Source organism: Vanacampus margaritifer, chromosome 17, assembly GCF_051991255.1.
Source record: "Vanacampus margaritifer isolate UIUO_Vmar chromosome 17, RoL_Vmar_1.0, whole genome shotgun sequence".
NCBI classification, from domain to species: domain Eukaryota; kingdom Metazoa; phylum Chordata; class Actinopteri; order Syngnathiformes; family Syngnathidae; genus Vanacampus; species Vanacampus margaritifer.
Genome location: NC_135448.1, coordinates 14374594 through 14386405, shown reverse-complemented (window position 1 = coordinate 14386405; position 11812 = coordinate 14374594). Strand labels below are relative to the sequence as shown.

At 38.4% G+C, this 11812-nt stretch overlaps 1 long non-coding RNA gene across 1 annotated transcript; it reads right to left on the bottom strand.

Annotated features, from left to right (window-relative positions):
- Nucleotides 1-311: 311 nt before the first annotated feature.
- On the bottom strand, nt 312-10715 carry LOC144037749 (uncharacterized). The gene is made up of 5 exons (XR_013289030.1): nt 10532-10715; nt 6427-6529; nt 4363-4514; nt 1966-2025; nt 312-734 (listed from the first exon to the last, which is right to left on the bottom strand). It is a non-coding gene; the product is annotated as an uncharacterized LOC144037749 (long non-coding RNA).
- Between the last annotated feature and the right edge of the window lie 1097 nt (nt 10716-11812).

Below are 11812 nucleotides of genomic sequence, written 5' to 3'. Positions count from 1 at the left end.
TTGAATGCACTGAGCTGTCACCAATGTCTTACAAATGCAATTATGCCATCTAGTGGCAGAAAAATTACCTCAACACAAATCAATATCTCACTCGTTTTTTACAGTACATCTTTTTAAAATACTGTATCAATGATTAAAAGATGCAGCCATATTTTTATGTGTTTTATTTTTTCCCCACTTTTATGCTAACAAGAGTATGAACATTTTTACATTACTTTAACATTTTATTGTAATTAGAACATACATAAAATGTGTGATTAATCGTTAGTTAACTATTAATTACAATTTTAAAAAATGAATCGCCTGACACCCCCTAATAAAATAATAATAATAAAATATTAAAAAATAATAATCCTACTACTAATAATAAAATATAAATATAAATTAATAGTAATTAATAAAAACAGAGGTGTGCAATTTCGTGCCGATCCAATTTAGGATTGTTCAGCCTTGGTGAAGGTCTCTGCTCTACTGATTTCCATTCCAGAGATTTTTTGCAATCGTTCCAAAGAAAGCAAGCGATAACTCCGAGAGGACTCTCGCTGCCAAGCGCAAAGAGAAACTTCAATCTTTGCCAAGCACTTTTGTCGCCTGATGGAGAAGTTGCAAATGAGAAGTCGAGGGGCGAAGACTGTGGGAGGCATCAAAAGTCAGGCTGGCGTCTCGGCTGCGCTCCCACTCACGACTTGAGTGGAGCGACGGCGGGTGGGCGTTTTCCCGGGGAGGGCGGCAGACTCAGTGAGGCAGGTAAAAAAAAAAAAAAAAAAAGTGAATGGGTGCGAGTTATAATTCAGCGCCGGGGACGGTAGGCGAAAGAGGGAAGGGCTCGGTGTGGGATGGATTTATTACATCCACTTCCATCAGTGTGTGTAATGATGCTGAAAGGCGCCGCTATTGGCCGCGATTGGGGTGGGAGTTAAATTAAACAGACATTGTTCGCCATCAATAGCCACTTTTACACTACCTGTAAAAGACTGGATTTTTTTTCCACCTTCCTTCGGTGTTGCAGTTTTGTATGAAAGGCACTGACCTCGGAAGTGTGTGTGTGGGGATGGGGGGGGGTGGGGGGTGAACATGACAATAACGTGATTTTGCGTTCTTTCATAATGTTACTAATAGGAACATTTTATGGAAAATTAAACTTGAAAAAACTGGAAAATAACTTTTTGTTTGTTTTCGTTTTGTTGAATGTCTGCCCACCGCAACCCAGTAAATCTTTCGTTATCTACACAAAGTATAATTGAATTTCTTATGTGAGATGCGATATACAGTCCAAAAAAAAAAAAAAAAAAAAAAAAGGTAATACATGCAAGGGCTCGTTGTTGCTGAACTCGATTATTTACTGTTGTTTTCAGAACCTTATTCACTGATAAGACCTCGGGGCTGGCTAGAAAATGGGCCCCGTGTGAATTATGCAAGCCGCCAGCCATTGAGATCAATAGAGGCGCTGTAAGTCCAGCCTGCTCTACATATTGAATCGCTTGCCCGTGTTGTTGGTGCCTTAATTCTTTGTGTAGCAGCAGCCATATATTAGATATGTGCATCTTAAACACCTCTCAGGCGAGCTCTCTCCACTTCAAGCCGGTGTTTCACGCTTCGAGGATACGCTTTGCAGTAGAAACTATCTGTGACTTGCAAGCTGTTCTCATTTTTTTTTAAATATTTTTCATCATAAAAAATAATTATTTAGCATTTATTCTTATAGTGTTTATCAAGTGTATAAATGATGTTCGAGGCAACATTTAAGCATTGCTTAACGCATCACAAAGAGAAGTTAGCTGATGTAATAAGACAACAAAAAAAAAGTTTAAAATGTTCATTAAAACATCTGAAGTTCTAAAAAGATGTATAAATGAGTATACTTGTGTAATTTGACTAAACAGCATTGAAAATGTACAACATATAATAGGCCTATCACATGAAACAATATTACTTTATACTGAAACACATCTTGTATTGTCTTACCTGGTGTTGTTAGCCAATCAGCTCCTTGTGTGCACTCAAATTGCTCCTCACTTCATCCCACTGCGAAAAAAAAAAGTCCATTCCTAAATATTAGCGATGATATCGATTTGATTTAAACTAGAGTTCTCAAAACTAGAGCTAGATTTTTTATTTATTATTATGAAAAAAATTCCTTTAACGGCACTATTTTTTTTTTTTCTCGATTAACGACCGCCCCTTACTTGGAAAGCCTGCACTGGGGGAATTCTAGTCACAGCGCAGCAGACACGTCCACGTCAAAATTTAGCAGTTATACATTTAATAATAATATATTTGTGGAGGGTGGGGTCAAGTTGCATAGCTTACAATTTTAAAAATGTGCAGAATTTCACAAGTTATTTCATGTTAAAGATTAGATGGTTCTTAATACAAAAAGAAAATTGCACTTATCTCTTATGTCTTACAAATGCAATTATGCCATCTAGTGGCAGAAAAATGACCTCAACACAAGTCAGTTTCATGCAGTTTTTTTATAGTACAGTACATCTTAATTTTAACTGAATTTTATGACTTATTTTTATTAGTTTAAGTCGACTCAGCTGAGTGGTGTGTCAGCGCGACCATAACGAAGACAACTGCTGTAGGAAATGGATGAATGGAAATTCAAGATGATAGTTTAAGTGCCTGCCGTCATCCCTCATGATGCTTATAACCACTAGAAGGATTGTTTGCATGGTGACGGGGGATTACTATGAGGCACGGATGTATCCACCACACTTTGTTTCCTTGGCATTTTGTCTTTCATGCAATATCTAAAAGAATGCGTTACACAATTATTGACTGAGAAATGTATAATCTCTCAACGTAAAAATCACTACTTGATACTATAGGTTGTTACTTATTTATGGTCATGAGTTTTAGTCTTCAGCACTCCAAAACAAAGTCTAATTCCGTCCATGCAAAGGATGAAAGCACCGGAGCCCGTTATGCTTCAAACTTTGTCCCGTTTCTTTTATATAGCCTTTTAAAATGTGCTCATGTGGGCTCCGCTTTTATTTTATTTCCTCCGCGGCCTCGGGGCAGGTCACCGCCGACGAGGTCGAGTGCGGTGACGCGGAAGACCTCGAAATTCGAGAGAGGATCTTTTGCCGACGAGATGATCTGGCTGCTGGTTTTGCTTAAAAGGCGGCTTTTTTATTTTTGATGGTGCGTCACTGAATCGCGTGCGCACGTATGGAGACTGAACACGTGCCAACGGCAGAAGAAAAAAGTCTGGAATCAAAATTATTACTGATAGAATTTTGTAAATTCTACCCCATGCTTATATCACAAGCATTTTTTTTTTTCATTAAATCTCTTCTTAACATACATTGAACAATACATTGGTGCTTTAATTTGAGAATCATCTTTTGCCACTGAAATAGATTTTTAAAAAAAAACAATTTTGTTTAATAATCAGCACTCAAAATTATTGTGCTTTATAAAAACATACATTCAAAACATAATTAAGCAGAATGTAAAGAATTAAATAGTTTGTGCTTACGGATTTCATGAATTCATTATGTGTGGCACTTTCTGGTGTGCATGCCTTGACCACCAGGGGGCAGTATAATCACAACGGTTCAGGAAGGCACAGTTACAGTTTTCCGCTGAGGATAAAGAATATATCCCTGTGAATATTGTTATAATGTCTGTCTAGGACACTGCAAAGGGTTATAACGCTGTGTCATCAACACTAGTTCCGTTACACTGTTTTTTCATTGTATGTTAGCATTAAGCTAGCAGACGGCAATTGGCCTCTTTTTGAAGGAATTGTTCACTGTCTGTTCAAGCTTGTGTACCGAGATGACGATACATTTCTATGTACATGTGGTCAGCGATGAAAATGAGTTCGACAGTCCATGTCTGAGCTATTTTTAGCAAAATATGTTGTTCCATTGCTTTATTTGCTACGTACATGCAAGCTTGGAGGGAGCAAATTCTGCCACTAATTGCTTTTCCTTGGCAGAAGTCTGCTCTGTCTGAGTGCTTTTGTTTCCTATTAGGGCCACATGAGTCCAGGTGGGAGAGTGTAAAGGATGACGGGGGGAGGAAAATGGGGGGCTTGCAATGTTTGGCGTGAGTTGTGAAGATTGTGAGACGACACACACACACACACAGAAGGCACTTCTTGTTTTAAATGAGACCATAGTGGATTCCATTCTAATTTCCTTTTCTTCGCCTCCTTCCATTTTATCCCGGCTTGTGCCGAGTGAAGCCTAATGATGTCCCCGGTGACCGGCCGGTCACGTGCGCGTCGACGCCCAGCATCTGGCCGCTTTGGCCAGCTGAGCCTAACTGACTTGAAGGGCACGCGCGGGGCAGATTGTGGGGAGGACGCGACAACATGTCTCTTCATCTATAGCGCGGCTTCTTTACCTTTTGTGCTGCTTTCTACCGCCGCTGCCGCCATCTCCAGACGGGAGGCATTAGGCTGCTTCATTATCTGCTCGGCTGCAGGTTTGTAGGAGGAAGCATCGGTGCTTTCAGCAGGCCGCCACGCCCCGTCAGTGAATGTCGTAAGTCGACATCTGCAACAAAAAGACGGCGGATTGGAACTCCCACTGACAACTGCTGCCAACAATGGCGTTACATACAATCGTGTTCTATTATTTGAACTCAAAGGGCCCTGGTTTCTTGCCCAGCAAAAGTCTAACGAGTGCAGTTAACTGCGCGCAGAGGTGGTGTTTTCTTTCTTTTGTTATTTTGCAAGACGAGCTTAGAAAGAAAACGGCTTTTGCGCCATTGTGTGAGGGAAGACAGCCGGCTCCCGGCCAATCGAAGCGGCTCTTAGCTCATCCAACAACCACCCACGGTTGTGCCACGTGGTCAGGGAGTGTTATTGAAAATATTTTCAAGAATAATGTTTTAATAATGTTTTTGTCTCTACCTTTTTTATTATTATTTTATTATTATTATTGTTGTTATTAAAATTATTATTATTATTAATATTTTGTTGTTGGTTATTCTTACTACCATTATCATCATATCTTATTTCATTAGTTTCATTTCTTTAAAATAAATTTATTGTATGTTATTTTCTTTATGCTTATTAACATCGGATCCTTTTATTCTTCTTTTTCTTTTTCTCTTCTTCTTTTTCCATCACTTTACCTTCTGTATATTAAATGGTTGAAAGTGAAAATATTTTATTTATAATTATTTTTTGTTTGTTTGTTTGTTTTTCGGTCTTGGGTTGATGTTGTTGTGATTTGCTTCGTTATGATTACTGTTTTGTTATCTCTCGTTTCAAACTCAATATTGTTTTTTTTTTGTTTATTGTGCTTTTTTTTTGGGGGGGGGGGGGGGTAATTGGGACTCAGCCAGCAATGAGTCAGAGAATATTAATTCAATTTGTTAGGGATTGTCCCACACTGTCGTCATATTTATGAATGCTTGTGACTGTCACATGACCAAATCCAGACAACAGGTGAGCCGTGATTGGTCGTTACCTGGTGTAATTTTTCAGTCAACAGGAGTCACAAAATGGCCGCCCGTGAGATGGATGATATATATCGGCTGTATGTTGGTGCTTAATCATATTCCACAAATGCAATATTCATCAGAATGTCGTGTTTAGACTAGTGGGGCGCCGCGCATATAATAACATTATTGTAAAGATTTAAAAAAAATAATAATAATTTTGCTTTGGAAATAAAAACATGGAAGTCAACCAACATCATGGAACTGATTGCCTTGTTGAAAACAAGCAAATAGTGACCCTCGAATAAGATTGACACATTCCAGGGCATTTACTGTAATGTATCTAAATCCCGAATGTTGAAGCAATTTCACAAATGTGCAGCTGAGGGGCTTATCGCATATCAAAACCCGTAACCCTTTTTACGGGGATTAAAAGGTAGGGAGCAATTAATCCTTAATCTTTTCTGATAGGCTGCTTTTGCCTTCAGGTATGAGACTAACGTGCTTAAGGTACTCGCAAACCAAACCAAACCATTTGGATATGCGCTGATCTGAGACCAGGCCATTAATGCACTTATTAGCACATACGGCTTGCTGAGCTGTTTATTGTTTGACTGAACATTACTCTAAGATATGAAATGATTATGTAGAGTTCCATAGAGTGTCATCATTTAAAATGTTTGTGTATCTAATTAATGACACATCCTCAGCAAATGAAAGTAAATAGGCTTCAATGTTAAAACTTTCTTTTTTTGTGTGTCCACTCTTGTTATATATCACATATAAATATTCAATGAGCATTTTCCAACACGAAAAAAAGTTTTTCATTGATAAAGAAAGTCATTCTTCACCTTGAAAAAAACTTTAACCTTTAACCAGCATTGAACTTGTTTAATTTAGATCATTTGAATAAGAATTGGTTATGTCAGAAAAATTCCAGGACTGACGATTTGAAATCCAAACGTCAAGTTCTTTCCGTCTAATTAATCCCCCCTTGCAGTCAAATACACCTTTTCTAACCTTTTCCGCCATGCCTTCATGCACCCCTGTAAGAACTTCCCTGGGATCCTCCGCAGCTCCGTCGTCGCGGGCAACCTGATGTCAACTTGATGACCGCCTTGAGCTTGGGAAGAAAAAAAAAATGAGAGGGAAAAACAAAACAAAAATCACACAAAGCCAAGTCAAGGAGGTGCGCGTGGTGATGTTTTCCTCAGCCAGGAACTGTCAGATGCTCAAAGCATTGTGAGCAAACGGAGTTGTCGTATCACAACTTTCACCTCTTCTCGCCCACTCAACGAAGCAAGTCTGGCTTTGTAGACGTTTTGTCGAGATTGAAGCGGAAAACTCATAATTGGCAGTTTGTGCTTGAAATATAAATTTTCTGAAGCATCTCATAGGCTATGTAACGATGAATATGTAACACTGTCATTCAAAAGTGAGCCGTATCATTTGTAGATCTAATTGGATTGTGAATGTTATAAGCTCCTGAAACAAACATGACGTGTGCGCAACCTAATGAGTGGCGTGTGTGCAACCTAATGAGTGGCGTGTGTGTGCGTGTGCGTATAAACAAAAAGTTCAACTAGTGTCCCAGTTGCTGAGAATAACTCAAAAGAGCACAAGTGCTCTCGCAGGAGTCGCTTTCTTCTAAAAATTGCCAAGTCGTCAAGGTTGCGCGCTCCAGAGGGCTGCCGTGGTAAGGTTGCGATGTGCCTTTAAATGCTAATGAGTTCATTATCGGTGTTGGCATGCAAACGACGTCAAATGAACACCATTGCTTGGTCATGTAGAACATTTGTTTGTATAAGGAAAAAAACTAATCCCATAGGAAATATTAGAAATGAATCTATCATGGGCCATCATATTACCAGGCAAGGCTTTACGTAACATAAAACTTAACTAAAAGTATACATAGTGTGCTGCTATAGCGCTCGAGTAAAAAAAAAAAAAAAAAAAAAAGACTACTCAACTTAACTAGAACAGAAATCATAACCTTTTCCTTTGTACAAAGAACGACAAGAAGAAAATGTATCACAATTCCTGTAAAGTACATGACATTTACTGAGTAATCTGCCGGCGCCTGCCCACTAGCTTACTTGAGTTCCATTCAAAGGTGTTATTTTGGACAAAAAAAAAAAGCATCTAAATATCAAAAAGCTCCACGATAACTTGATGACGCAGTGACAGGGACGTCGATGATGACTTTCTGTGGCCGCTTTCGTGGATTTGAATACTTTTGAAAGAGTGCGGAGTGAAAATGTATATCGATATGTTAGCTAGCTAGCAAGGTGATCAGCTAGCTGCCTTATGTTTATGATCACGAGGTCCGCGGCTTTTTGAGTGTATCATAACATTTTATTTGACATTTGTGGGTGATTCGTTTGATGTAACGAGACAATCTACATTGCTCGGCATTTGCTGATACGGTTCCTTTACTTCCCCATAAAAAAAAAATAATTTACAAGAATAACCTGTAAAATTACAAATTTCCAAAACATACCCCCAAAAAATTATCTGACTATTCCTAAAAAATGTGCATATTTCTTTTCATAAATTACGACTTTAAAGTTAAATATTGACTTTATACTGGTAGTATTCCACTTTAATTTTGTAAAATTATGACTTTTATTTTATAAGATAAGGACCCAATTTTGTTTTTGAAATAGATACCTGTACATCTAATAAAAATAATAATAATAATCATAATACTTTTCTTACTCGAAAATACACAATTTTATACTTGTAATATCCCATCCTAAATTGTGAAAATATATTTTTTAAATCCTTTCAAATATGAATAGGCCTATATCAACAAATAAATAAATACATAAATAAATAAATAACTTCATTCTCAGAATATTGAGATTTTAATCTCGTAGTTTTTCCTTCTTGCTCTTTTTACTGTAGCCCTAATATTCCTTTACAAATATCCATTCTCATTCCTCTTCAAAGAGTGTTTTATTGTTTTGAAAGTAGATAACTGCTTACACTTGTATGACAATAAGCAATGTTAAAATGTTATTTTAAACATTACCTGCAGAGTTACTAAAAATAATAAAAATAAAAAGATTTATGATGGTGAAATTGCATTCTGGAATTCATTATTTAAACTATCATTTGAAATACAATTCTGTTCTGTTTTGCTGGTTGACCTCAGATTCGCCGGTGGAGATTTGCAGAACATCAAAACACGCAAACTCAACCATGTCACAACTCTTTTTAGCTCTCATCTGGAACGAGAACACGCCCTGGGCCGTGCTGGGAGAATGGAAAAGTGGAGAAGGGCAGCGTGAAAGAAAATAAAAGGGAAAAGCCAAAAGGGAGAACGCGGAGGGATAAAAGGCCAAGCCAGGAGACAAAGCAGAGAAGGTTGGGGGATGGGGTGCAGAATTAGCCTGGATGGTCAATCACGTGAAAAGAGTCACGGTCCGTCGTCACGTCTCCTCCGTCAAGCCCGCCTCTACCTCCCAGGCTTGTATTTAACACGAAAATTGATTTAAACACAAGCGTCCGCAGGGGGACCCGGGGACAGGTGCCCGCAGTCAGCCGGGAGAGAGGCTAATGAGAGGTGAGGGACCCAAGCGAAGCTAACAAGGAAATCGCAAGACAGGAGAAGCAGGAAAGAGGAGAAAAGAAGAGCTGGAGTGGGACTGCCGAAAGGAAAGTTTAAATATTTTTCTTTTCGCGAGAAACTAATTGAGGCTTCGCGTGGGCGTCGAGCTGCAGTCTGGGGGTCTCGCAGTGGTCAGGCACATGCAGAAACAAAATCCAAAAACACCAAATGTTTCAAAGTCAACTTTAAATCTCGACTGGAAGAAACCAAACTCGGTAACCTTGGCAACAGTTCAAAATGAAAGGAAGGGGGCAGGTTTAATGCGCTTGTGAAGTTTCTCAAACACGACACTAGGAATGGGCGAGTACCAATACCAGGTATCAGTGTCGGGCCAAATCCGGCCTCATTTTTAGGTACCGGTACTCGTGGATGCTGCTGATATCAGCCACAAACTGGTGCTGGTCTAAAAAAAAAAAAAAAGTGGTATCGAACATGCCTAGACGAGATTGTTGCAGTACATTTGATGTAGATTTGCTTAAGGCTCAACGGTTAGTTCCCAGGTATCTTAATAATAAAGTATCTGACATGCTTTGGTCAAATAACACAAAGGATAAAGAATTACAGAAGACTCAATATCCATTTGTCCCTCTGGGTAAAATCATTCAGTTTTCGCTTTTGTTACCATGGCAACCAGGGTCAGGGCTAAAACCAAATACGATAATTTGCATGTTTGTATCTAACGGCTGAGGAACCTAAGCAATTCACAAACCCAACAGGGCAGATGCGGGATGATAAAAATATATATAAATGGAAACATTTTACAACATAAATTAATCAAAATTGGAGGCACTCCGAAGGAGGATGTGCCATCCCGTTTTGTTTTAAACCTCAACTACTAGAAGGCCTTCGCTTGAGTATTTGAGGCTGTAGGCTGGCTGGGTTAAAAGTTTGGTTAAATAACTTAGAGCCAAGCCCATAAGTGCTTTAATTAAGCTGTAAAATTTATTCTAAAGCCCAATGGGATGATGCTAAATTGGGGTGATATGATGTATTTGATTCAGTGATTTTCTCCTTGACAGTCTATTCGCCTTCATTGAAAATTGGTGCTGGTAAATGGTGAAAAGTGACTTTGTGCCACAAACACCGCACAGTAATTCACCATTTTAGTTTTCGACATTGACTATCAAATGTATCCATTCAAACGCTCAATAAGCACAGAAATAAAATGTGTTAATCTTTAAAATGGCTGCCCCAGGTGTGCCCACATGTGCGTGAGTGTCACGACGTCACAACAATACAAAAGCAAAACCTTTTTTCTATCATTATTTTCATTTTTTTCCTCCTTTGTTTTTCTATCCTTTCTGAAAATTATGGCATCTTATTTTTTACGCAATAAATGTGCAATATTCATGACCAGACCAAAATCCAAACCTTTATCTACCTAAACAAATTAACCTTTGTGAGCTAATGTTAGCGACAGACACAATAATAATGCGTATGAAACCAATACAATGCATTAACGTATCTGTTGTGCTCTACAATGTGAGTGATCTACAATGTGATTCAGTTTACCTTCTTGTCGTGATTCAGATTAAATAAACGGGAGTAAATGTTGGTTTCACGACCGATGGAAGTCCTCAGATATTCACATGCGTCTAAGGCCCGTTCCTCCTCCGTCCACGCGGAGGAGGTGTTGCTGTGTCCATTGAACGGGAACGAGCCGTTTCTGGTTTAAAATTGTAAATTGAAAACTGGAAAACGAACCGTTATCTAATACTCTATTGTGTGTTTATTTTACACAAGTTGGGAAACAAAATACGACTTTAATTTGCTCCCCTTGCTCGTTTTGCCTTCACTCGAAAGACACTCTTCTTCTACTGTTCACTTTTTTGGTCGCTGTTGCTTTAGCGGAGTAGAAGACGAAAATGTAACAGTAGAAGAAGAGAGTTTTTCGAGTGAAGGCAAAACGAGCTCAAGAGAAACAAATTTAGGTCGCATTTTCCCCCAACTTGTGTAAAATAAACACATAATAGAGGGTCCGATAAAGGCTCGTTTTATGTTTTCAATTTACAATTTTAAACGAGAAACAGGAACGGCTCGTGATTTACTTCCAGCTGCAATAGTGCGCAGTGCGTTCTGGGACATGTAGTAATTGGTGGTAAAAGCTTGCAGATGCGCAATCACTCTGATGGCCAGAAGGCAATCAAATTTATAATGTATTCTTGATAATCACGTCATGTTAATATATGCATTTTAGCGCTTTTAAAAAAGAGTTGTTTTTTAATTCATATTTTTCAAGAATTTTCCAATAATTAAATCAATAAAGAGTTAATGAACGTTTTAAAACCTCAACAGTGTTTAGTTTTTTTTTTTTTTTTTACCATATCAGTCATGTTTATGTTCAGAATATGCACATCTGTGTATACAAATGTATCAAGGACAGCTCCTGAGAAAAAAGGCCCCCCCAAAAAACACTTTCTTTTGTAGGCAGTATAAAAAGTGTGACATGATGCTACCTCCAAAGGCGGAAAATTGCAGGTTGACTTCAGTTCTCCCATAATGTTATTTATACAGAAAAACAACACGTGTAAAAATAAATAAATAAATAAATATATGTAGGCAGTTAAAATGCAGGTTTTTTTATGCCATGTAAACAGTAGACTACAGGTGCGGCCCTGGCTCTGTTACAGCAGTGATGCTGCCTCCTCAAAGGGGGAATTATTTGACTTTCAGTGTGGGAGGGTTAGTTATGTTTATTTTTTTATTTGAAATATGATCTAAATTGCGGTATTTTTGCACAATGCACAAAATGAAGCAGACATTTGAGGGAGAATATGAGGCGTCATCACATTT